The sequence below is a fragment of the Pinus tabuliformis genome, chromosome 1_1, assembly GCF_031772625.1.
Source record: "Pinus tabuliformis cultivar Carrire ecotype Pingquan chromosome 1_1, CPIR1, whole genome shotgun sequence".
NCBI classification, from domain to species: domain Eukaryota; kingdom Viridiplantae; phylum Streptophyta; class Pinopsida; order Pinales; family Pinaceae; genus Pinus; species Pinus tabuliformis.
In genome coordinates, this window is record NC_142297.1 from 545,036,437 (window position 1) to 545,062,597 (window position 26,161).

General features: G+C 37.0%; 1 protein-coding gene across 2 annotated transcripts in view; it reads right to left on the bottom strand.

Moving 5' to 3' along the window:
• LOC149214259 (cytoplasmic tRNA 2-thiolation protein 1-like) overlaps positions 1–26,161 on the bottom strand; it is a 260,155-nt gene that overhangs the window by 150,333 nt on the left and 83,661 nt on the right. The gene's annotated exons all lie outside the window — the stretch shown is intronic.

Below are 26,161 nucleotides of genomic sequence, written 5' to 3' on the forward strand. Positions count from 1 at the left end.
TATGTCTCTCCTAATCCGCTCCAGCTCCATATCTCCCTAAGCTGCAAACCTTTCCACCTATCCTACAGCCTTACGTTGCCTCTTGACTAGCCCGCTATCCTATTTCCCTAGCCGCTAGCCTAACACTGCTCCTAAACCTGCTACGCAACCCTTTCCTAAAACTGCTAACCCTTAACGCAGCCCCTAAAAGCCTAGCTTACCCTTATTCCTCCACGCCTAAATCCTCTCTATACCCTGCTACCCTATTTCCTTAAGGTTGCAAGCCTTCCTAAGTTTGCAAGCCAGTCAGCCCTACACAGCCTCTGCTTGTCCTCCCTAGCCCTCTACCCTCACCTATAACAACCTTTATCCCTGTTAGCCCTCTTTCATTCTACTGCTACAGCAGCCTTCTCCTAGCCACCCTTCGTTGTTTTCTGCTGCCTCATCTCCACCAAAGCAGTAATAAAAATTGCAGTTCTTACCTTCCGATTGATAACATTTTCATTTGTTGATGATCTGGAGTATTTGAGGACTATTTATGGAAGAAATATGAAAGGGACTCGTTGATTTTCTTATGATTTGAGGACAGAATTCAGTATATAGACTTGACCTCAAGCTATTAAAGTTTTGATATCATTCTTGCAGAGGTCTGATTTACATTTATGTGCAGTGACTAATCTCATCCGGGCAGCAAGTAGCGTTACAGTGAAAGGGCAAGTACTATTGGCTGCTGTCACCCTTAATTGATATATATTATATTACATTATTGAATAACTTGTTGTATTATATCATCTAAGTGAGAGCATCATCATGAATACAATTGACTGTCATTAACATTGCATTTAGATATAAGGTTCATCATAACAATGACTGCATTGTTTATTTGGGCATAAGTTATTAGGCTCGTTTCATGACTGTTGTATCTCTTTAAGAATCGATTATCTCTAAAAAATCTTTTGAGTGAGTGCTCATCTTGTTCATAAGCATTAAAGCTCGGATATGATTCCTTAGCAAATTGATCTATTAGCCATGATGGTTCATTTCATTGACAAAGGCATTTAAAGAAGCATATTGATAATTGTTTGGCGCATTGACCATGGTTAAAGATATTTCTAATTTGATCATCTCATATCCATTTGCTAGTTGCATCATACTAACATCTCTTTGCAGCATTGTTATATTGTAGTTTGATATCATTTCTTAGCAAGTAAATCAGTTTATCATTGAGTGTTGTTGTCTAAAGGCACTGGTCTATCATTTCTATCTTGTGGTCTGCCTAATCATGTTTAATTTAATATATCGTAACATTGCTTGTATCATTAATACTTGCCTTAATTAATAACCAAGTTACATCATTAACAAATTTCCTTGCCATAGATCTCCTAGGCCCTGTGGTTCAACAGGTCTCCCATCATCCATCCGCCTACAGGGACTACCCCCTTGACTTAGCTGGGAGAGAGTCTAAACGAAGTGAGTAGGAATCAGAGTAATAGCCCCTACTCTGAGCGTTGCCGCGGTGCCTAGGCACTTTGTGCGACAACAACTCCTATAGTCTGAAATCACTCCAAAAGAAGGATTTGAATTCTGTGATCCAAAATTTCCTATGTCATCACAGTAAGCCTAATGCTGTGCAAGAAGGACATGAGAGCCCAGAGGGTCTGTTTCAAGACCAGTTTTCTAATCCGGGCAACTTGACAAGTGGAGCGAAGCACTGTACATAGGCTAGAAGGCCTGAAACTCTGTCACTTGAATATCTGAATTCTCTGAAACTCAGAATTTTGGGCACAGTTGTGGGTGACCGAATCCTTGTTTGGGGAGTCACATAATGGGCTTGGAACGTTACTCATAGATAGTGAAACAAGCAAGCAAATCCGAATTGGTTAAAGGTCTTTTTAGGTCTAGTTGGAAGACTCAACGTGAAGCTACAACTATTCTGGAAAGAAGCTGAGATTCCTTCTATAGTTCTGGGCATAAGTGCAAAGTGTAACAATCATCTTATGAGAGGACTGAGACCCATGCAATGAAAGGGCTATAGATCGAATTGTTTTAAGTCTATTTTGGAAGGCTTGTCATCCATCTACAAGAAGGAGAAAACGCAAGACTATACAGTAGAATCCACGAGGTTGTAGCAGCCCTGGGGTACATATATATATATATATATATATATATATATATATATATACAAAGTTCAAGTCAAACAGTGAGGCCGACCTTGGAAGTCGAAAAGAATAATCATCCTAAGCACATATATATACAATTCAAATTCTGAACACCTATATACACCAGTGTTTTAAGAAAGACCTATAAGAAAGGTCATCTCAAGAAAAGCAGAAGTGGTCATCCCAGAAATACTATACTTACAAGGAAGAAGCTCCAGCATCCCTGAATCCAATCATTAACTTTGGCATCCTGAATGGCATTGAAGACAAAAACTGCAGTACCGTTGTGGACAAATTTAAAGTCTTCAATATTGAAGATAAACAGAAGATCGTGGTGTCCAGTAGGAGGCCTTGAAGCAACCTCCATGATCATGAAGGATGGAGGTACGTAATTGTGAGGTATGTATGGCATATTCATTTAATGAGGATCTAATATAAATTGTCTTAGGGTTTAATAGCTTATATTGATCTAGGGTTTGTAGTTTCCATTATATTGAAAATTTGTTATCTAGGATTGAGAAACCTAGATGGCACATGAAAACCTTAGTCATATAGAAACCCTAACCTTAATCTGCACTCTTGACTTCTAGGGTTTGTAGGTAATCTAGGGTGTATAATAAACCCTAGGGTTGATTGAAGAAGAGGATAATTTGAGTTTTGCTAGATCTAGGGTTTGTACTTGAAAACCCTAGGATTCCATTCTCCATTATTGTATAGAAACCCTAGATTGACAAATTGACATCATGTTTTTGGTGTCGCATATTTTGCTTGATTGTACTTGTCAATAAGTATTGCAGGTATAAAGATTATAGCTAAATTCAGAGGAAGCACTTCAATGAAGGAAATCCTACAAGGTTTGTAAAAGGAGCAACTCAAGGTATGTCTAAGACCATAAGATTTTGTAGCTAAATTAAAAGATACAATTATTTTGAAATTTACATTGTATTACTAATTTTCTTATGTTTAGGGTTTTGAGTCATAAGGATTCTTGTCAAGGTGATTAATCATTAGATTTATTCTGCCTTTATCATACTATCTCTTGTTTGATCATTTTTAGTGATAACCTAACCTTTAGAGTTCACTATAAAACCCTAGCCTTTCAATGGTTAGGGTATGTTAATAATGAAACCCTAGTCCACTTAAGGTTTGTTAAAATTTAGATCACATGATAAAATCCTAATGTTTAGGGTTTTGATATTGTCATAAACCTAGTCTTTTAGGGTTTGTTATTAATGTTTAGAATATATAATGAAACCCTAGATTCTTAGGGTTTGGTAAATTAGGGTTTATGAACAAAACCCTTGTAATAGTTAAATTAAGGTCCTAAGAATGAAACCCTAGTTGTATCAGCTTTCGCATAATAAAAACCCTAGTTTGGTCAAAATTGTTGAGGTTTGATGTTTGTATCTAGGATTTACGATAAAACCTTAGTAGAAGATTGATATAAGTAAATAATAATAAGACCCTAGATATGAATTGCTAGTTTGCTAATTTGATTGTTGATATTCATTAATGAGATCTAGGGTTTGTAACAAAAACCCTAGTAAAGTCTGACATGAAATTCTAAGAGCATATTGTTGAAACCCTAGATGTATAATATGATTGGATTACTAACTTGCTTTTGTTGATGATATCTAAGACTTTAAGTCTTGGTGATGGAATCTAGGGTTTGTGACAAAACCCTTGTAAGTAAAAGATGTAATCCATGTTGATTATGAACCTAACTAATTGATGTCTAAAGCTTGATTATTTTGATGCTTCCATTGTAATGGCATGGTCTTGATATAGTTGACTCCATGCTTCTATATATTTGTACTTGGTTTTACTTGCTATTGAAAATTTGCAGGTACATAATCTTCAAGATGTTGAAGATGTTTAAAATTGAAGATAACTTGATAATAATGATGAGCATGATGGATAAAAGGAGTTGTAAGAATGATGATGACATTAAAGATGAATAGATGACCTTGTTGCCATGAGAAAGAATGATGTTCCTAAAGAAATGAAGCTTTGAAAGGTTGAAGTTTCTTCGATGTTATGAAGTTGTTGATCTCCCTAAGTTGAGAGGGAGCTTGGATTAAACGAAGTGTATATCTCTCTAGTTGAGAGGGAGGGCATAATGTGACAACTAAGACCTTGAAGAAAGAATAAAAATCATGGTTGAAGATTTACAATTATATATTTGTGAGTGGAAAAACTGTAAACAAGACTTGGATGTTCTAGAAAAAGTGCTAAGGTTGAGTTTAGTGTTGCAATAGAAATTAAAGAAGAAAGCTTTTGACGAAGATGAGTTTGGATAATATGATGATGACCTAAGCACATGTGTATATTTGAGAACCCCAAAGGTTTGAGTTAACTTATATGTATACTGAAATTTTATTACTAATTGGGGTTGTGATTGTGCAGGATCTCTCCATAAGAAGGTTGAATGTTTTGAAGTATGCTTGGACTAGTTGATATAACTGATTTAGTTGATAAGGAGAGATGAAGCATCTTGGGCTACAAGATGCTTAGGAGGACATCTGGTCAGCCTATGATGATGTCTAGATCCCGAAGTAGGGAGGGTGGCATTGGTCTTGGAGCTCTGACCTTGGATAAGAACCTAGATCCCTCGGTTGGTGTTAGAGTGGAACTTTGATGGTACCTAGAGTGGCTAAAGCTTGGAACACACCTTAGTCCCACCCGATTAGATACCTTGGTATCCAATCTGTAGCACTGAATGTGTTGTAAATCTTCATACATCATATCATTTCGAAATCTTCCATGTACCTATGTATATATGTAATTATGAATACCTCCCTAGTTAAGAGGGAGTGTTGAAGAATGTAACTAGTGTCAGTCTTCATAATTGTATTTGAGTGATGGTGTCATAAGAAACGAAGAAAAAAATTATTGTAAAATAAATTGACTTATTAAAGCATGGGTTTCATGCTTGGGTCAATGGTCAATAGGTCTAGCCTCCATTGTAGGCTTCTAGGATTATGTCTCGAGTCATTGTCATTATTATTTTATTCTAGACCCTTCTTGCATTCATTATGTCAAGGAAAGAAATTTATTTCATTTATTTTTGTCATGTAAACTCATCTACCATCAAGTCGGCCTCAAGCAATCGTCAAGTCGGCCTCCTTGAAGGAGCACGTCCCTACAAAAGAAGGATATATATATATATATATATATATATATATATATACAAAAGCTACTCGACCTAGTGTGGAAAAAGAAGTGATCTGTAATACGCATAAGAAGAATGGAGCAAAGATATCTAGCAAGAAGTCTCTTATTATCAAAAGAAGAAGTTATTACAACGAACGATCTCTGAAGTTAAGATCCTGTCTCAAATATAAACAAAGTAACAAATATTGTAGAAGCCGAAAATGCGAGATGGGAAACTTAGAGCAAGGACTGAAGAAGAAGGAGAGGGTTGACTTGATGGTTTGTAGTGAGGAAGGTCATTTGTCTAGTCATGTTAGGTCCCTATAATCCTAGTGTATTCCCTCATTGTTATTGTCAGTGTGGCCCCCATATTGTTATTGTTGTGCCCATGTAGTCCCCATATTGTTATTATTGTACCCCATAGAAGCCCACTATTGTTATTGTTATGCCCTTACATTATTATTGTTATGTCGGCTCTGATTATATTGTGACCCCTTAGACTCCTATATATAGAAAGGAGGTTTTGTCATTTGAATCATCCAAGAATTGTTCATTTGTGTAATGTAAAGGAGGTTGCAACCTTGAAGAGGCTAATTTTGAAGTCGTTGATCTATCTCTTCTTTTATTTTGTGAGTTGGTTGCATAACATTTGGTATCAGAGCTTTGGATTCTAGGGTTTCGCTGCTTCAAACAAGTGATCGTGGCATTTTCGCTATAACTCTTTTTCTACGAAGCTTCAAAAGTCGAAATTAAAACCGCGTGGAGCCAAAATCTTGGTGAAACTCGTGTACGAATTTCAGATCTTGTCTCACTATATTTTCGGGTATATGATCTGAGGAATTTAGGATTATTGCATGCTCTAGAATTCTATCTCAAACAGGTGACCTTGGGAAAATCATCATAACTTTCTCTCGGAGCATCGAATTTAAATTTCATAAAAAGTGGCAAAAGGATGACGGACTATAGTTTCTTGGGTATCATTTTCAGGACCGAAGGTCGAAACAGTGACACGTGACACTCTGTACAAGTTCGCTCTACTGAACTAGACTATAATCAAGCCATTGTGGGAGATTGGGCATAACTCTTTCTTGAAGAATCCAATCTCCATCAGACTTGTAGGGTTGAGTAGAGGATTCAGAGAGCTACCACAAGAAGAAATTTCAGATCTTGGAGATTCGCAATTACAGAGATACAACAGCTGCAATATCGAGCTCCAAAAACGCAAGAAAAAGGTGTGTATTTTTTGCATAACTTTTGTTTGAAAAATCAATTTGAAGTGATTCAAGGGGCCTATTGAAGCATAGATATCATTGTTTGATTCCAAAATGCCTCGAAACAAAAAAATGGACACACCTAGTAAGCAACCGGAAATCTCTTCAATGACGCCTGAAGAAGAGGAAGAAATGCAACATGATATAGAAAATTTACAAGACCAAGTGCAACACATTTCGCTCTCGCAAAAAAGTAACAAAAAAGAATGTTAAGATAGATGGTATAAAAAGGGGCATGGAAGCTAAGATTGATGGTATAGAAGCAAAACTGAAAGGCAACATGGAAGATTTGAAGAAAGATTTGACAAATTTGGTACAAGAAATGCTTCATGATGGCGAAAAGGTAGTAGAGGAAACTCGTGATGAGAACAAAAAAAATGTTAATCATGATTTCAGAGACTCTACCGTTGGATTCAAGACTCACCACATTCCAAAGATCGATATAACGAAGTTTGATGGCATGGATCTCATAACATGGATACTACAGATGGAGCAATATTTTTATCTCCATAATGTGCAAAACACACAAAAGGTATGCATTGCAACTTTATATTTAGAACCCAATCAGTTTGTACGGTATCGATGGCTTTGCTCTTGTAAACAAATTGTCACTTGGTCAATTTTTATGGAGGAAATGATAGCACATTATGACGATACTAAGAGCAACACCTTCTTTAGCCAATTGATAAATCTCAAACAAAAGGGTTCAATAGTGGAGCACATTGAGGACTTCCAAAATTTGAATATAAGAGTAAATGATATTCCAAAGGAACATAGGATTGATGTCTTCATAGGGACTTTAAAGGATAACATTCAACATGAGGTTCGCCTTTGGGAACCTGATTTATTGGAGAAAGCGTTCAGGTTGGCAAGAAAAAATGAAAGCAAAATTATGGCAAGAAGGAAGCTTACCACTCACAACTATAAAGATAGAAGAGTTGTTGCTCCTAGCCTTCCACAACCTACAAGGTTGACACCAAAACAATTGGAAAAAAAGAGCAAAAGGACTTTGTTACAGTTGTGATAGAAAATACACTAAATGTCATAAGTGTGTTGAGAATAAATTATTTTACATAGATTGTGAAGAGGAGGAAGAAAAGGAACAAGAAATGTCAAAAGAAAAGGATAGAAACCAGGAACCAACCCTAGAGAAAGAAGAAATGAATCCTTCCATCACATAATCTTCAAGAGAAAATTTTAAGGTTCAAGCAGTGGAAGATCACATTGAGCATCAACAAGAAGTTCTCCAACTCTTAAAGGATAACCTCACTTTAGCACAAAATAGAATGAAACACTAGGCAGATCAACATCGCAGTGAAAGAAGTTTTTGATGTAGGCGATTGGGTATTTTTACAGCTACAACCATACAAACAAACATCCCTCAAGCAAGCTAAGAAGGATAATAAATTATTACCAAAGTATTATGGTCCTTACAAGGTGCTGCAAAAGATTGGTATTATGGCATACAAATTGGAGCTTCCTGCATCTTCCCGAGTGCACCCAGTTTTCCATGTTTCATGCTTAAAGAAGGTTATAGGTGACAAACTCCCAGTTCAAACAATATTGCCAGAACTTCACGAAGAAGGAAAAATCATATTGGAACCTGAAGCAATCACGGAAACAAGAACTCGACAGCTATGAAATCGATCAATTTCAAAATATCTCATCAAGTGGAAGAACGTACCCGTTGAATATTCCACATGGGAGGATGAGAATAAAAGAATATCGAATGAATTAATTAGAAATGAGCAAAACAGCTCAATGATAATACAAAGATATTTACAATAATAGAAACATCAGGTTTCTATGTAGAATATGGAAACAAACAGTTTCATCTAAGAAACTGTTAAAAGAATAAAAATAGCAACAGCTAAAAGACTGATCATTAAATACTAAATAGGAATATTCTAATACCCTCCCTTAATGCTCAATCTATTTACAACACCAATAGACCCTCGAAATTTTACAAATTTATCAGGACCAAGAGGCTTGGTGAAAATATCGGCGGGCTGCTCTGTTGTGGGAACATATTGCAACTGAACTGAGCCGTCTTCAACCAGCTGGCGAATGTAGTGGCAATGAGTTTCCACATGCTTTGTTCGTTCATGAAAGATTGGATTCTTGGCAAGTTTGAGCACTCCCTGATTATCACAAAACAAAGAAGTAGGCCCTGTCTGAAAAACATGCATATTTGCAAGCAGTGATAGAAGTTGTATTCATAGGACCATAAATATCACAAGATGCCTTAACTGCTCCCCAATACTCTGCTTCTGTTGAGGAGAGAGCCACTGCCTGTTGCTTCTTACTAGTCCAAGTAACAGCACCAGATCCTAGACTAAACACATACCCAGCTGTAGATTTACGGTCATCAACCGAACCGGCCCAGTCAGAGTCAGTGTAGCCACTGAGAATAGGATTGGAGCTGCGAGTATATAAGAGGCCATAATCAGAAGTACCACTCACATATCGTAGCACCCGCTTTGCTGCGATCCAATGATCAGCTTTAGGAGCTGACATAAAGCGAGAAATGTAGCTTACTGCAAAACTGATGTCAGGTCTGGTAGCAGTAAGATAGATGAGACTGCCCACTAATTGCTTGAATAAAGTTTCATCCACAAGGGGAGAGGATGACTGTGCTGAAAGTTTGAGCCCTGGTTCCATAGGGTCGTGGTTGGTTTGCAATCCTGCATTCTGAACCTTTCCACAAGATTTTTGGCATACTTGGACTGAGAGAGAAAGATCTGATTTTCAGTCTGCCAAACTTCAACTCCCAGACAATAATGAAGAAGTCCCAAGTCTGTCATCTCAAAAGTTCTGCATAGATCTTGTTTGATCCCATGGATCAAATGTGCAGAGCTGCCAGTAATGATAAGGTCATCCACATAGACAACCACAAACAAGATATCATCACCAGTATGCTTGATATACAGGTTTGCATCAGATGGGCTCCGCTGAAAACCCTGATCTGTCAAGTACTGATCAATTTTCATGTACCAAGCCCGAGGAGCTTGTTTCAATCCATAGATTGCTTTAGCTAACCGACACACTTTCTGTTCTTGACCAGCAACCTTGAATCCTGGAGGCTGCGTCATGTAGACTTCTTCTTGAAGATCACCATTTAGGAAAGCACTCTTTACATCCATCTGATGAACTTTCCAATTGAACTGAGCTGCTAGGGCAGAAAACAAGCCTTATGGTACTCATCTTGGCTGTAGGAGCAAAAGTCTCCTCATAATCAATGCCTTCCTTCTGTGAGAACCCTCGAGCCACAAGACGAGCTTTATACTTGTCTATGGTTCCATCAGCTTTGTATTTCACTTTATACACCCATTTGCAACCTATGGGCTTTTTTTCGGCAGGAAGATCAGAAAGTGTCCAGGTGTGATTCTTCTGAAGACTCTGGAATTCGGCTTCCATAGCCTGTTCCCACTCAGATGTACCCTTAGCCTCTGAATAGGTTTGAGGCTCAAAAATACTGTGTAGGTTAGCCATAAGAGCAAAATTGACTGTAGACTGTTGTCTGTTCTTATGTCTAGAAGTTCTACCTTCAAGGAGCTCATCATCCCGGAGATCACCAATGGTTTTAGCCCACCATTTAGGCCGAAGAGAAGAAGAACCAATATCAGGAGTAGAGGAGCCAATATCAGGAGGAGATGGAGAAGACTCAAGAGCAATAGGGGCAGCAAGGGGAGGGTTAGCTTCTGGAGGAAGCTCAGATAGAGTATTATCAAATACTGATACTACATCATCCCTCCCATCAGGTGGACCGACTGGAAGAAGAACACTGTGAGACTGATCCTCAGAACGCTGCTCAGAAGAAGAAGACTGAAAGAAGCCTCTGTCTTCATCAAATACTACATCTCGACTGAAGCTAAGACGACCAGTGGCTATATCTATCAGCCTATAGGCCTTGTGATGATCACTGTAACCTGTCATCATGAGTTTCTGGCTTTTGGAATCCAACTTAGAGCGCTTAGCAGATGGAATCCAAACATATGCAACTGAGCCAAATACTTTGAGGTGACTGATCTTGGGCTTACGACCAGACCAAACTTCTTCAGGAGTCTTCCCTTTAACCGCCTGAGTAGGTGATCAGTTAAGAAGGTAAACAGCAGTAAATACTGCTTCAGCCCAGAATTTGTTTGGAACACTCCTGTGTTGTAACATGGAACGAGCCATTTCAACAACCGTGCGGTTGCGACGCTCGACAACACTGTTCTGCTGGGGAGTGTAAGGGGTGGTTAATTGACGTTTGATGCCATGAATATCACAGAAGTTGGCAAAAGCTGAGGAACAAAATTCCCCCCCATTGTCGGTCCTAAGGGTCATGATATTACAACCAGATTCTTTTTCAACTAAAGTTTTAAACTTCTGAAAGGTACTAAGAGCATCAGATTTATTTTTTAAAAAATACACCCACATCTTTCTACTGAAGTCATCTACAATAAGTAAAAAATATTTGCAAGCAGTGATAGAAGTTGTATTCATAGGACCACAAATATCAGCATGAAGTAACTGAAGTACCTTAGATGCGCGCCAAGATTCTCCATTTGTGAATGAAGACCGATGTTGCTTTCCTGCTTGACAGGCGCTGCATACCCCCAACTGTTGAGTCTGAATATCAGGTAATCCTGACATAAGTCCCTCCCGAGAGAGCTGAGAGAGATACTGCATATTTAGATGCCCATATCGCTGATGCCATAGAGTGCTGATGGGAGAGACACGTGCTGCTAGAGCCACTTCTGGAGAGTCACCGGTGTCAAGTAGCCTGTATAGACCATGGTCCTCTAGCCCAACAGAAACTGTTAGACTGGTCTCCCTGTCAATGATGGAGCACTTGTGTGCACTGAACACAACATCAAGCTGAGGAGAATTCCTCATAATCTAGCTGACAGATAGCAGATTAATCTCCATACCAGGAACATAGTATACATTCAGAAATATGAGTGTGCGTCCACCAGACTGAATTTGAACTGTACCCCTGCCAGCTACAGTGTAATTTTCACCTCCACCAAATACCACGGAATCACTGAAAGGTGAGAAGTCAATAAACCAGTCACGCCTGTGAGAGAAGTGGCGTGATGCACCAGAATCAATGTACCATGCAGAGGAAGGAACATGTTCTGAAGACCTTTTAGCCATAAAGGCGTAAAAGGCAGAATCTGTCTGCTCGGAATGTTCTGCAACATTGGCTGTCTGATGTGGCCCTCCCTGTTTCTTCTGTTCAGAAGCAATCCTCTGTCGGCAATCTTTCTTCATGTGACCAAACCTGTGACAGTAATTACACTGCACACTTTTCTTCCTAGCAGGATCCAAAAGCTGAGAAGAGCCTCTGTGCTGAAAGGACTGAGAGGACTGGTATTTTGCAGCAAATGCATTTTCCGAGGACACTGATGAAGCACCACTACCAAACTGTTGTTTCCACCGATCCTGCTGCAGAAGTTTGGTACATAAATCTGGAAACTTCAGATCAACATTTGTGGTCGTAATGTTGAGTGTTTCTATGAAGTGTTCATAAGATTTCGGTAGACTTTTCAGAGTAATGACTACCATATCTTCTTCCTCCATGGTCCGACCAATGGCTTCGAGCTGATCTCGAATGTCTTTAATTTTGTTGAGATGTTCCTGTAAAGACATATGTTCATCCATCATGATGGAGAACAATTGATTTTTGAGAAAAAATGCTCTGCTTTTGTCAGATGTCTCGTGCAGTTCTTTCAATTGTTGCCAGATTTCGGCAGCGGTCTTGCCAGAAGGAATCTGAGGTAACTGATCATCAGCGACAGAGAGCTTGAGAAGCATAACAGCTTCTCGATTTCGATCATCAAATTTATCTTGATCGGTACCAGCTGTACCGGGACGAGACTCTTTGCCCAAAATGAGCTGATCAAGACGCCTGTATTCAAAAATGGTCAGCATTCTTTGTTTCCAAATGTTATAGTTGCTGCCATTAAAGCGTTGATTTCCTTCTAACATCAGATTGGTGAGCGTGGCCATTTTCCCAAAGACAATACAGAAGTCTGACACACAAAAACAATGTAGCTGCCTGCTTAAAATCCCTCTTTCAGGATTACTGTACCAAACCTTAACAAATTCTGCTTTGGAAAAAAAATTAGGCTTTCACAATAACTCAGAGTTGTACCAGATCAAAACACCAAATGAAAAATATGACAAGAGGTCACATGTATCTTCATAAAACTACGTAGACTGAAGCTGTCCACGATTATATATATGTTGTTCTGGTCCTGTCACTATAATCTGAGTGCGTGATATATATATATGCTGTTATATATGGATCGATTATATATACGTTGTTATATATGCGTGATATATAAACTGGACTGAACTATAATCTAAATGCGTGATGTATATATATATATGCTGTTATATATGTATCGATTATATATACGCTGTTATATATGCGTGATATATAAACTGGACTGAGCTGGAGAAAGCCGTCACAAAAAAATGTGTGATATATACCGGACTGAACTGGAAAAATACCTTTACTGTAATCTGAAAATGCGTCGTCACTGTAATCTGAAAAATGCGTGATACCCTTTTTTTTTTAAATGCGTGAAAATGCCGTCACGAGAAAATGCAATGCGTGAAAATGCCGTCTCTGGAAAAAACGTGATTTTTCAATGCCGTCACGAGAAAAAGCCTTCACTTGGTGAAAACGAAATTAAGTTGCTGGAGAATCTCGATGAATACGAATCTGGTTCCGCTTCCAGTTCCGATACTCAGGCTTTCCACTACAAACACGATTTCCACTTCCGGTTCCGATACAAACACGATACCAGAAAATGGCACGCCCGGTGGGACCCGAACCCACAATCGCCTTCAACAGAAACAAAAACTTTGAAGCCGGAAAATAATCTACGAAGGAAGACGACAGAAAACGCAGAAGCTGGCTACTGGCTATTACAGCGAGGGTGAAAACTGAATACGGGTTTTACCGAGTCCTTGAACTTGCGCGTACTCTTCCTCTTGAGTGGCTAGGCTTCAAACAAATAAACTGTTCCTTTCAAAGCAATTTTACGATTCCGATGACCGTCACAAAGTTAATTCCTCATACAGTGATAATGCAGGAGAAAAAAAATCCCTTTCTGTATCGAGATTGACGACTGTAAGCTTTTATCACAGCGAGCAAAGCCGAGGCTAAGACTCAGTGAAGGCTACCTGGCTTACAGAGGGCTCGACCTTAGAAAGAAATCTACAAATCCTGAGAGCAGTTTCGAAATGAGCTACTGAATTTTTCAAGCTATGAAAAATTATTTCGAAAAAATCCCTGTGCTCTGATACCATAAAAGAATATCGAATGAATTAATTAGAAATGAGCAAAACAGCTCAATGATAATACAAAGATATTTACAATAATAGAAACATCAGGTTTCTATGTAGAATATGGAAACAAACAGTTTCATCTAAGAAACTGTTAAAAGAATAAAAATAGCAACAGCTAAAAGACTGAGCATTAAATACTAAATAGGAATATTCTAATAGAGAATTTTATAAAGAAGCATCCAGAACTACTCAAGCATTGAGTACAACACTTTTTTCAAGGAGGGGAATGTTAGGTCCCAATAATCCTAGTGTAACCCCATTATTGTTATTGTTGTGCCCATGTAGTCCCCATATTGTTATTATTGTGCTCCATAGAAGCCCACTATTGTTATTGTTGTTCCTTTACATTATTATTGTTATGTCGACTCTGATTATATTGTAACCCCTTAGACTCCTAGAAATAGAAAGGAGGTTTTGTCATTTGAATCATTCAAGAATTGTTCATTTGTGTAATGTAGAGGAGGTTGACCCCTCGAAAAGGCTAATTTTGAAGTCGTTGATCTATCTCTTCTTCTATTTTGTGAGTTGGTTGCATAACAGGTCAAAAGGGTCTTGGTTGTCTCAATCTGATTTGAATATACTAGTGGAAGAGTTTCACTAGGCTTTCCCCTTCATAAGGGTTTTGCTCGAGTTGAGTGCCTACATCTTGTGTTTTTTTCTTGTATTTGTGATCTTTATTTGTTTGGAAATTATCTTGATGATGAAGGAACATAATAATATCGAAAGAAAGTAATATAACCTCACAAGAAATTGTCAAAGTAAGAGAAATCAAGTTATTAGTAGACCTAATCTAGCTGCCCTAGATTTCTCAAGAAGCACTATAAAAGTTTTTAAACTGAAAAACATCTCCGAGGAAAAAAAAATCTCAAAACAATCTCATTACTTGTGAAGGTTCTTCTACATATGCATATTCACATGGTGCTGAAAAGGGAATTTCCGTGCATGCTTATTGATAACTCACTTTCACTATAATGATTGGAAAATGAGGTAAAGCCTTGCACATAACAAGGATAATTGGGATATTTTAGGGGTTAGTGAAAATTTATGAAACCAATTCAAGAACTTCTCAAGATCTTGGGATCCATAGGAGAGAGAAATTATATCAACCTTTCTCACTAGATGATATGTAGAATCACAATTATAAACATGCTCAAAACAACATGCAAAGAAGAGATCTTGAAGCATCTGCCATTTTATATAATGTAAATTTACTTAAGACAATGTATATAACAAATTTCATCTTTAGCATCATGCAATCGAAGTAGATGCACAGTGATTAGGGTGAATTGACTTAACAGTATGGCAAGAACACAAAATTCAAAGCATATAAAACCCAAGGGGTTAGCTCATTGGTCATCGCCAGATTTGGCTAGTTCCATCTCAGCAAGTGTCCAATTCAAATCCCCCTGGTTTAGGCACACTAGACTATGCCAATGGATTTACTAGGCTACCATTAATGAATGTGGGGATGAACCCCTTGGGTTTCTTGATCAGAATTTCCTTGCAAAAAAAGGGCAAACAATGAGTGTGATATCAAGTAATGACCCTCAAAATCAGAGAAATAAGCAATAATCAAGTAGCTTCATTCCACTAATAGACATTATGTACTTTCCCAAGGTTATCAAGATCTTGTCAACAACAGGAATTGATCCTTTATGGTGCTAAGTTACCAAATCCATTAGGCCTGGGTGTTGGATCCATGGATCCCCAGATTGGATACAAATTTGGATGGGGATCTGTTGGAATCCGTGCAGGATTCATATGGACAACAAGTCAACAACAGCACCGTGTCACTCGTGGACTATACGATAGGAAAGGCAATGAATCTTTTCGAGTTACATGCTGGGAAATGGATTACTCTGCCAACAAAGGTTTTTTCAACGATTACGGTTAATGTAAAACTCAAAATCGAATCCCCACCATCTCATTGTTGCAGGCAGATGGATCGGCATTTTTGGCCTTACCTTCCCCCCAATATCTGCGTTTCCTTGTGATGAGTCCTGTGATCCTAAATGACTCACTCTCTATATTTCCTTCAAGTCGACATCTCCTCACATAACTAAAGGATCAGGAGAGTTTCAACGTTTAACTCTTGCGGTTTTGTTTTGTCAAGTTCAGAAATGAGGCTTCGGCGTAGATTTTTAAATATATAAAAAGTAATGCTTATAAACCTTTAAACCTAAGCCATTTGGTATAGTTATATTAAATGTGAACTTTATAAACCATTCAAAACTTAAAAAGTAAAGTTTATATGAAGGAATATCAAACTAACATGTTATGTGTAACGTGTTAAAGTGACATGGTTTATAAACTTACGAAATAAGAAATAATTAATGTAAACTTGTCTAAATGATTAAGATTAAATACTTGTAAATGATACATTAATTTAATATATTAATAATAATTACATATATAATAATAATAATATTCATAATAATTAATATCAAATATACATTAATCATAAGATTATTAATCTATAATATAAATATTATTTTTCTAATAATAATAATAAATTTTATTATTATTAAATAAATCATGATGATGACAATGTTTATGCTGAATTGATGATGATGATTTTCTTATGTTGAATTCATGATGATGATTATGTATTTTTTAATACAGAATTTAGACTCTAAATTATGAATGGCAATACAAAATTTTTATTGTCAGATATATATATAATGAACAAAGTTCGTATACGCAACAATATACTCAAAAGATCTGATATATGTAAATATCCATGATAGGACTATATATTTATATAAGAAATGTACTAAAGATATGAGATGATGTGATGGTTACAAATGGGGGGGGCGGGGGGGCTTATATACCTAGGCAGGTGCCCTTTCATGACTAGTCATGTCCTTAGAGACATGCCTCTTCATTAACTAATCTATTATTATGATTATTTATATTTATATTATTTTATATAAATTATATACATATCATTGCCTTCCTCTTCAAAAAGTTTTGTCCTCAAAGCTTATTGTTGACAAGGCGTCATCAGTTTCTTTGTCTTTTAATCTTTTCATACCTTTTGGAGTTCTTCGAATTGTCATCTTCGTTGATACATGATGATAGGATCTTCTGAGTGATAAACAAAATTGTCGCACTGAGGAGGGGTCTGGCCATCCTAAATCAATCTCCTATGGAATCATTTGGTTACTAGAAACATGTAATGAATTGTTATCACTGAACTGAATTGTGCAAACTTCAGTATTTTTTGGAACATAAGTTTGTTGTTTATGTTTTGAGTGATACAGATACATAGATTGATTGAGGTGTCTATTCTTATGATTCATATGTAGATAAGGAGTTCTTCTTGTTTGACCTTCCTTTAACATGTGTGTGGTAATTTCCTTATTTACTTTAGGTACTAATGTAGTTGAGTTGGTTATAAAATCTTCACTATGAATTTTCATCCTCTGAACTGAAATATTTGAATATGTTTTTACTTCAACTGATTGGTTAACTTCTTGAGTTTTGATGTTGACTAGATCAGTATTCGTTCCTCTCTTTCCACTTGGACTAAAGACTTTGACACTTCTTTCGTGATAAGTTCTTCTAATTTGTTTTTCAACGATTTCTTATCATCCTTAAGTTTCTTAATTTGAGTGAGCAGACTTTGATTATGGTTTCTAAGACGTAACAGTTCCTCATTTTTTGAGTCAACTTTATTTTGGTATTCAAGCTTCTCATCTTTTAAACACTTGATTTGTTCTAATAACCTTTGATTAAAGTTCTTTAAGCATAAATTTTCCTCTTCTTTTTCTAATAGACTTTCGTTGACTTTCTTTTCAGAAATTTCCTTTTCTTGTTCTAACTGGTGCTTTTTAGCTTTACATTTTCTGACTTTTACAAGTAGTTTTTTATTATGCTCCTTCAAACATGAATTTTCCTTGTTTTTGTTGGATATGACTTCTTCAAGCTCTTTCTGCTTCTTTGATATTGTTTCTAGATTCTCTTGAAACATTAGTTTCGAAATATCCTTAAGGTCTTTTACTGAAGGCATTATCAGTTATGATTTCGTTGTCATGTCTTGTAATGTGACCATCTTCTTCATGTAAGGGAAAATCAAGAATTTTTTTTTGTGTTCAACATGAACGTACCTAATTCCTTGAACAAGGTCGATCAAGAATTACACCGACCTCTTTGTCAAGCATAGTTACGGCACAAAATTGAGATATGTACTCATAATGATCAACTGTCACTTGTAAATCATTAATTTCATACTCTTTTTCGCCATAAAATACCTTTTCTTTCGCCTATATGTGGCTCTAGAACTAATAGTTGATTTGTCAAATTAATATTGATGTAATTATTCTCCGTGCTTGTATTAATAGTGATACTAATCTATTTTCCTTGGATACACCCCTTTAATATAAATAATCATAATCCACAATTGGAATACCTTTATAGGAGAAACCTCCTTCCTTAAGAATCCATTTATTTTCTTTAGTTATTGACTTCATTTTGTATTAGTCAATATTTTTTTCAAACATTACTTCGATATTTTGACAAAGGAATTTATATAATTTTCATATGAGTGACACACTTCTTTAAAATATAATAAGTCCTTTCTCTTTAATGGACTTTAAACACCTTTATGGATTTCTTATTAATAAAAATATCTTTTAATTTAATTAAATATATAGGAATTGAAGCTATCTTATCTTAATGGTTTCTTCCTTAACGTCCTCTTATAAATGTTGAAGAATATAGGGCACATGAATTTAATGAGATTCTTCTTGACTTGATAACTATTTGTGAGGCATTTTTAATTTTCTTATTAGCACAATCTTCTCTTTGATATTATTAGTGTGTGTTTCTTATTTCATCAAATAGATACCAAAAACAAAGAGACAAGAACACAGGATGTTGGCACTCTGCCAGGGCCAAAACCTCTCCCTCTTGGAGAGGAAAACCCGCACATAATTCTTCTTATAGAGATTCCAATTGACAAACACCAATACCATGATCCTTGACTTTCTATGCCACTCCAAGACCGAGACACCAGTCCTCTTCTTCGTCGTTGCTGAGTTCATCATCAGTGAATTACTGAGATCTTCCTTGTTGCTATCATCACTAAGAACATTATTGCGCTTCTACTGACATACTCATCATGACAATGAGATCATTGCTTCAGCATCATTACTCCATCTTCACATGATCTCAACTGCACCATCATTACTGTATCATCTTGTTGTACTACTACAGAGATCTGAGATCATAGTTGTGACTATACTTAGATCATGACTGTGTCTCGATGTAATGTCGAGACTGTATGATCCTCTCCATTGTAGATACATCAAGACTATGACTGCGTATATATACAAGTTGAGATAGAGTATGACTAAGGTTCTTTATACACATGCGGAGACTGTAACTTTTGCGACAGTAGTCATTGAAAACTAGAAGAGATCATGGTCATGAGACTGATATATTTCAGTGTGAGGATAACAGAGGTATCCAAAGTCCTTTTCCCACAAAACATTACAGAGAGACCCGAGATTATGTATCACTTCGCTTGCCACCGAGATCCTGTCATTGTGCTTGCCCGAGATTATGTCTCACCGAAATTTCAGAGTGATCCGAAGTCTTGTGATCCGAAGTTTTGTGATCTGCAGTTCTGTGATCTGTAGTTCTGTGATCCGCAGTTCTATTTTTTTGTGGTGACTCTAGCCGCCTATTTAAAGGTGTTGTGCCTCCATAATAAGTTGACATTACCAAGTGAACTGACATGACTTTAAATTCATTTTTGTTGGCCAACGTGATTGAGTTTTTCATCGTTTCACTTTCTTGCCTTCAAGAAGATTATGCTAGTCTTGGAGGGTTGTTCTTAGACATTCGGTTGACCCATATATATTACATGAAGGCTCAAGAAGAGCTCCTTACATATGACTTTGACTCTTTGACTTTTCTAGACCTATGAAATGAGCAAGAAACTCATTCATTTAATTTACAAAAAAAACAAAAAAATTCTTGACAAGTACAAAGATCAAAGTTACATTTGTAAATACTGAACCTAGTTATACTTTCTTCAACACTCCCTCTTAATTAGGGAGGTATTTATAATGGTACTTGGTCATTCTCAATTTGAAGAATTTCTCACACGAAGAATCGGATTGGTAACCCATCTGTATAGCATCATATCAACCAGCGTTGTCACAGTGCAAGGCCTTAGCTAACAGCTCCATATCTCCACGAGACCATGAGCTACAATGTTGGCAAGACCAATGATTTATAAACACCTTCATCATTGTCTCTCAAGGTACATACCCACTCGGGTGTTCACTGAGTATGACCTTCTAGGACTATTCTTATCTTGGGTTCCCAGCCCTCAAAGAATATCGGTCCTCTTGCCTACTCTTGTCTTGGATGCCCTACACATCCTCAAAGAGCATCGGATGCTAGATGATTACCCAACCCTCCATTCTTTCTTCCCAGGTGAAGACAAGAATGTTGTGTCTATCATGTGTCTTCATTTCCATCCATGGCCTTCACCTAGACTTACGGTTGTTAGTCCTGGTCTAGTGCATGACACATGAAATAGAAAAACACAATTGTCACCCCTTTGTAATCGGGGGTGATCTAATCCAAGCTCCCTCTTGATCAGGGACCTGTCAGAGCTCCCTCTTAGCTAGGGACTCTTCTATACATCAACAACTTCTTCTTTGTGGGTCCTTCAGTTGCTTGATCAACTTTTCTCCTTGATGTCATGAAAGTTAGTTGAGCTTCTTTCTTGTAGGGCAACTGTCATCAATCACTTTCCTTCTTAGTTCGTCATGTCATTCCTTTCTTCATGGAAAGTGGTCTTCTTCATATCTGGAGCCTTTGTCATATGACTACTTCTTTCTCATCATGCTTCTTCCATTCATCACATGAATGCTAGTTGTACTTGTAAGTAGCCCTGCATGAACTTATCCAGATATTATTCAATAAATCAAGTATATCATTAAATCAAATCGTACCTTACTAGGTAGCTCTTCATCACGACATCTTTTCTGTAGGTATCAACATCCTGCACACATATTGACATATCTCCCAAAGATATCCATTGTCAAGGGTACTCATCTTTTTCAAACTTTCATCGGAGTCTTTATATCTTTTCAGGAGATTTCCTAGTCAAATCTTCTTGGTCTTTTGGATGGTGATTTCCTTTATCATGGTTGTGTATCTCACGATCTCTTCCTTCCTCACACATTTCATTCCCAGTAGCTTTCAATTAGAGTTTCTTCATTGTAGTCAATCACCTCATACTTCACATGAGGATGTATTATGTTGATTTCATCGATCGTGACTTATGCCTTCCTGCATCCTTTCAGAGGAGAAGATCCTTTTTCTCTTGATCATGCTTCTTAAGATAGAAGCAATGATCCATGTTACCTACAACCATACAACATGACAATATAATATTAAACACAAGCATACATACCTTATTTTACCTTTTAGGTTGTCCAAGCTTTTTTTAGCAGCTTCCTTGATTGAAATATCTTCAACCCCTTGAACTTCTCTTACGTCATCATATCATTATTCATGAACTTCACAAGTTGAGTTTCTATCAAAACAGTTGCTTCATCCCTGGATCAGTGAATCTTCTAGTGAAGATTCCATCAGAGAATCTTGAGGATCTTAAAGATCCCTATCCAGCAGATGTTTCCCTTTTTGACTTGAAGTATGATGAGCCTTGTCTTAGATGGCATCTTCCTTTCCTTCAATGTCTACTGAGGTTCCCAAGAGCTATATCCTACATGTTTGTCTGCCATGGATTTTGTCTTTCATGATTTCCAGGGTGATGTCACGAGCTCTTGTTTCTAATGCTTCCATGATGTCATGATGCATCTTATTATCATGGTCATATCTTATAGCATAAGATTTAGAAGCTTATGGTAGGACCCTTTTTGTAAGGAATACTATCTTACTCATAGAAGAGATTTGTTACTCCCTCTTTCCTTGGCCCTTTTCTTCATCTTCCTCCATCTTTCAGTGATATGAGCTTCCAAAATCTTTCTATAGCATTGAGTCCTAACTATACTTATTCTGTCTTGCTTTGCTTGAGGACCAAGCTTTTGTGTAGGTCTAATTGATGCGACCTTATTTACTATAATTTCAGAGAATATATCTCTCTTTATGTCTCCTCTTTTAGCATGTGAGGACCTTTGAGTGATTTCATATGATTCCTATGAGTCTCTTGATACATTCAAGTATTGTTTGACCTTCAGAGACCTTTCCATAGACATCAATGATTTCTCTTGTCTATGAGGATTATGACATCCTCCTTATCTTATGCAAGGACCTTTTTCATGAGGACTATGACTATTCTCCAATATTTATATTTCATTGCAAAACAAAGTTATTAAACCAAAAACATGAAAGATAGTTACTTGGCATGTGAAGAGGAGATCTTAACTTTGATGCTTCTTTTGCTTGAGCTTCCCATCATGAACCGCTAGTGTCCTTTTACCAAAACTTCTTTGGAGACCTTCTAGCATCATGACATTTGTGATCTTGACATCACCGAGACTGTTTTATGATCTTGGGATCATCTTGACTCCCAATTCATCTTTAAGGTATTTGAGCACATTGTTGACATGCTAGTGAAACTGCTATCCCACAAGTTGACTTTATCACACTTAGTATTCCTTAGAGTGCATCAGCAAACACCTACACCGAGCATTATCCAAACCATGATAGTGATATAGAGAGGCTTATGTTCTGATCTGAGCATCATGTTGTTTAAGATCTGAGAATATGACAAGTATTTTGTTATGACAATGTATCGAGACAGTGATGTCTTTGTGTAGATAGGCATTGTATAGAGAGGTTGTCTTATCATCGAAATTGCCTTCTTGCAGTGACTATATTGGGACAATGGTATAATATGGATTGTGAGAGGCACTCCTTGGATCAATTCTGTCATATATGCCAAGACTGTAATTTATTTCATAGAGAAGGTTCAGTGATCAGGAAGTGAGGATCCTAGGAATGGTACTGATATATTCCATCAAACTGAACATGAGTTGAGTGCATGAATATAATCATTTTAGTTGATATTGAGTGTAGACTTGCTTGTTGTAGACTTGCTCCTTCAAACCTTCCATCTTGCTTTGATGTCCTCGAAGACAGATCTTTGTATGTCTCTTTTATGCCCTTCCTTACACTGCAACCATAGCTCTAATACCATGTTGAAGAATCTAGGGCACATGAATTTAATGAGATTATTCTTGACTTGATAACTATTTGCGAGGCATTTTTAATTTTCTTATTAGCACAATCTTCTCTTTGACATTATTAGAGTGTGTGTTTCTTATTTCATCAAATAGCTACCAAAAACAAAGAGACAAGAACACAAGATGTTGGCATTCTGCTAGGGCCAAAACCTCTCCCTCTTGGAGAGGAAAACCCGCACATAATTCTTCTCATAGAAATTCCAATTGATGAACACCAAGACCATGACCCTTGACTTTCTATGCCACTACAAGACCAAGACACCAATCCTCTTCTTCGTCGTTGTTGAGTTCATCATCACTACATTATTGAGATCTTCTTTCCTGTGGTCATCATTGAGAACATTATTGCGCTTCTACTGAGATACTCATTATGACAATGAGATCATTGCTTCTGCATCATTACTCCATCTTCACATCATCTCAACTGCACCATCATTACTGTATCATCTTGCTACACTACTACAGAGATCTGAGATCATAGTTGTGACTATACTTAGATCATGACTGTGTCTTGATGTTATGCCGAGACTGTATGATCCTCTCCATTGTAGATACATCAAGACTGTGACTGCGTATATATACAAGATGAGACAGAGTATGACTGAGGTTCTTTATATGCATGTCGAGACTGTAACTTTCGAGACAGTAGTCACTGAAAACTAGAAGAGATCATGGTCATGAGACAGATATATTTTACTATGAGGATAACAGAGGTATCCAAAGTCATTTTTCCCACAAAATATTACAGACAGACCCGAGATTATGTATCACTATGCTTGCCACCAAGATCTTGTCACTGTGCTCGCCCGAGATTATGTGTCATCGAAATTTCAAAGTGATCCGAAGTCTTGTGATCCGAAGTTCTGTGATCCTCACGCATTTTTGTGATCCACAGTTTTGTTTTTCTGTGGTGACTCTAACCACCTATTTATAGGTGTTGTGCCTCCATAATAAGCCGACATTACCAATTGAACAGACATGACTTTATATTCAATTTTTTTGGCCGACGTGACTATGTTTTCATCGTTTTGCTTGCTTGTCTTCAAGAGGATTGTGCTGGTCTTGGAGGGTTGTTCTTAGACATTCGGTTGACCCCTATATATTACATGAAGGCTCAAGAAGAGCTCCTTACATATGACTTTGACTCTTTGACTTTTCTAAACCTATGAAATGAGCAAGAAACTCATTCATTTAATTTACAAAATTAACATTTTTTTTTCTTGACAAGTACAAAGATCAGAGTTACATTTGTAAATACCGAACCTAGTTATACTTTCTTCAACAATCAACTCAATAAAAATAATTAATTGATAGACTTTTATTTTGTTGTTTGTAATTTTAATGCTTCAAAAGTTAAACTAATTGTCAACGTATATGATGTAGTCAAGAATCTTGGAGAGTGAGGGCCCGATTATTTTCCTTTTTTTTGGGTTTTCTGGCAAGTTCAAACCCTTAATTTTGCCTAATCTCACACTTGTTGGTAATGGACCGCTACAACAAGGGTTGCAACAGTTTGTAATGGTCGCTTGGGAATTAATTCGATGCATCCAATGAAATTTTAATGCAATCACCCTTTCAAATGGGTTGACACTCTTGTGAAATTTATTTCATGTGATTCTTATTTTAACAGATTTACTGGCGGATTGTTGCGACTCACTGTATGGAGGCGGGGGTGTTGCAATGGTAAGTAGAGGTGGTTCAAGGTACGGCGATGCAAACACAGGTCCGCGTAGCAACAATGGTCGTTGGGCCAGGCAGACAGGCAGCCTTTCCCATCGAGCGAGTTGTGGCGGTTGTCACAGTTCGAACAGAGAGGGATAAGCTTGTTGGCGGTTGTATCTGAAAATGGCGGGCGCGATGACTTATGGCAGGTGGTCCACTGGCAGCCGTTGGGTGCCAAGCGGGTCTGCAACAGCTAGGTAAGATGTTTTGACTTCTTTTTTTTAAATTATATTTTTATATAATTATATAATTATATATATATATATATATATATATATATAAACTTTTTTTTTAAATATACTTTTTTATATAAATTCTATATTTTTTATATATAATTTTTCACCTTTTTTATATTATTTTTCTTGACTTCTTTTATTTTTCTTTTCAATGGCCAAAGGCCTCAAGCAAGATGGAGAATCTCCAAACACTTGTATAGTGAAACACTTCAAATGCATGACAACAATGTTGACGCAAGGTTGATGGCCAAAGGTCGTGTCAAACTGGCTCTGTGCAGTGATTGAGTGGCCAGAGGATCGAACAGCTTTGATACCAATGTAACCAACAAAGTTCGTATACGCAACAATATACTCAGATGATCTGATATATGTAAATATCCATGATATGACTATATATTTATATAAGAAATGTACTGAAGATATGAGATGATGTGATGGTTACAAAGGAGGTGGCCCGCTTATATACCTAAGCAAGTGTCGTTTCATGACTAGTCATGTCCTTAGAGACATGTCTCTTCATCAACTAATCTATTATTATGATTATTGTTATTTATTTATATTTACATTATTTTGTATAAATTATATTCATAACAATATATATGTCGTTTCCTTGCCGTATCATATCCAAATTTATTGAAAATTTGTCGTATATGTTTCAAACCTCGTATCCGTATCAATGCAACTCAATTATGGTGTGCTCTAGAATAGAATAAATGTACATGTACATGTATACATGTATGACATAGAGAGATAGAGGATCTACATATAATACATCAATATGGACTATACAAACTTACAAAGAGAACATCATGTAAGATGTATAGTGACAGCACAAAAACACTCATGATGGATGTAGATAATAACTCTTCTCAATGAGTACAAAGGAAATAGCTAAGCATTCCCTCTGAAAAGTTACATTTTAGTTGTACCTTATCAAACTGCATAGGCAAGCTAGTCCACTGCATAATTCTTGGCTTTTGTATATCTTCATGGATGCATATTGCGGTGCTTATGTGTTTTCATTCATGTGACATATTTCTAGTAAGGAGGAACAGTAGGGCAAT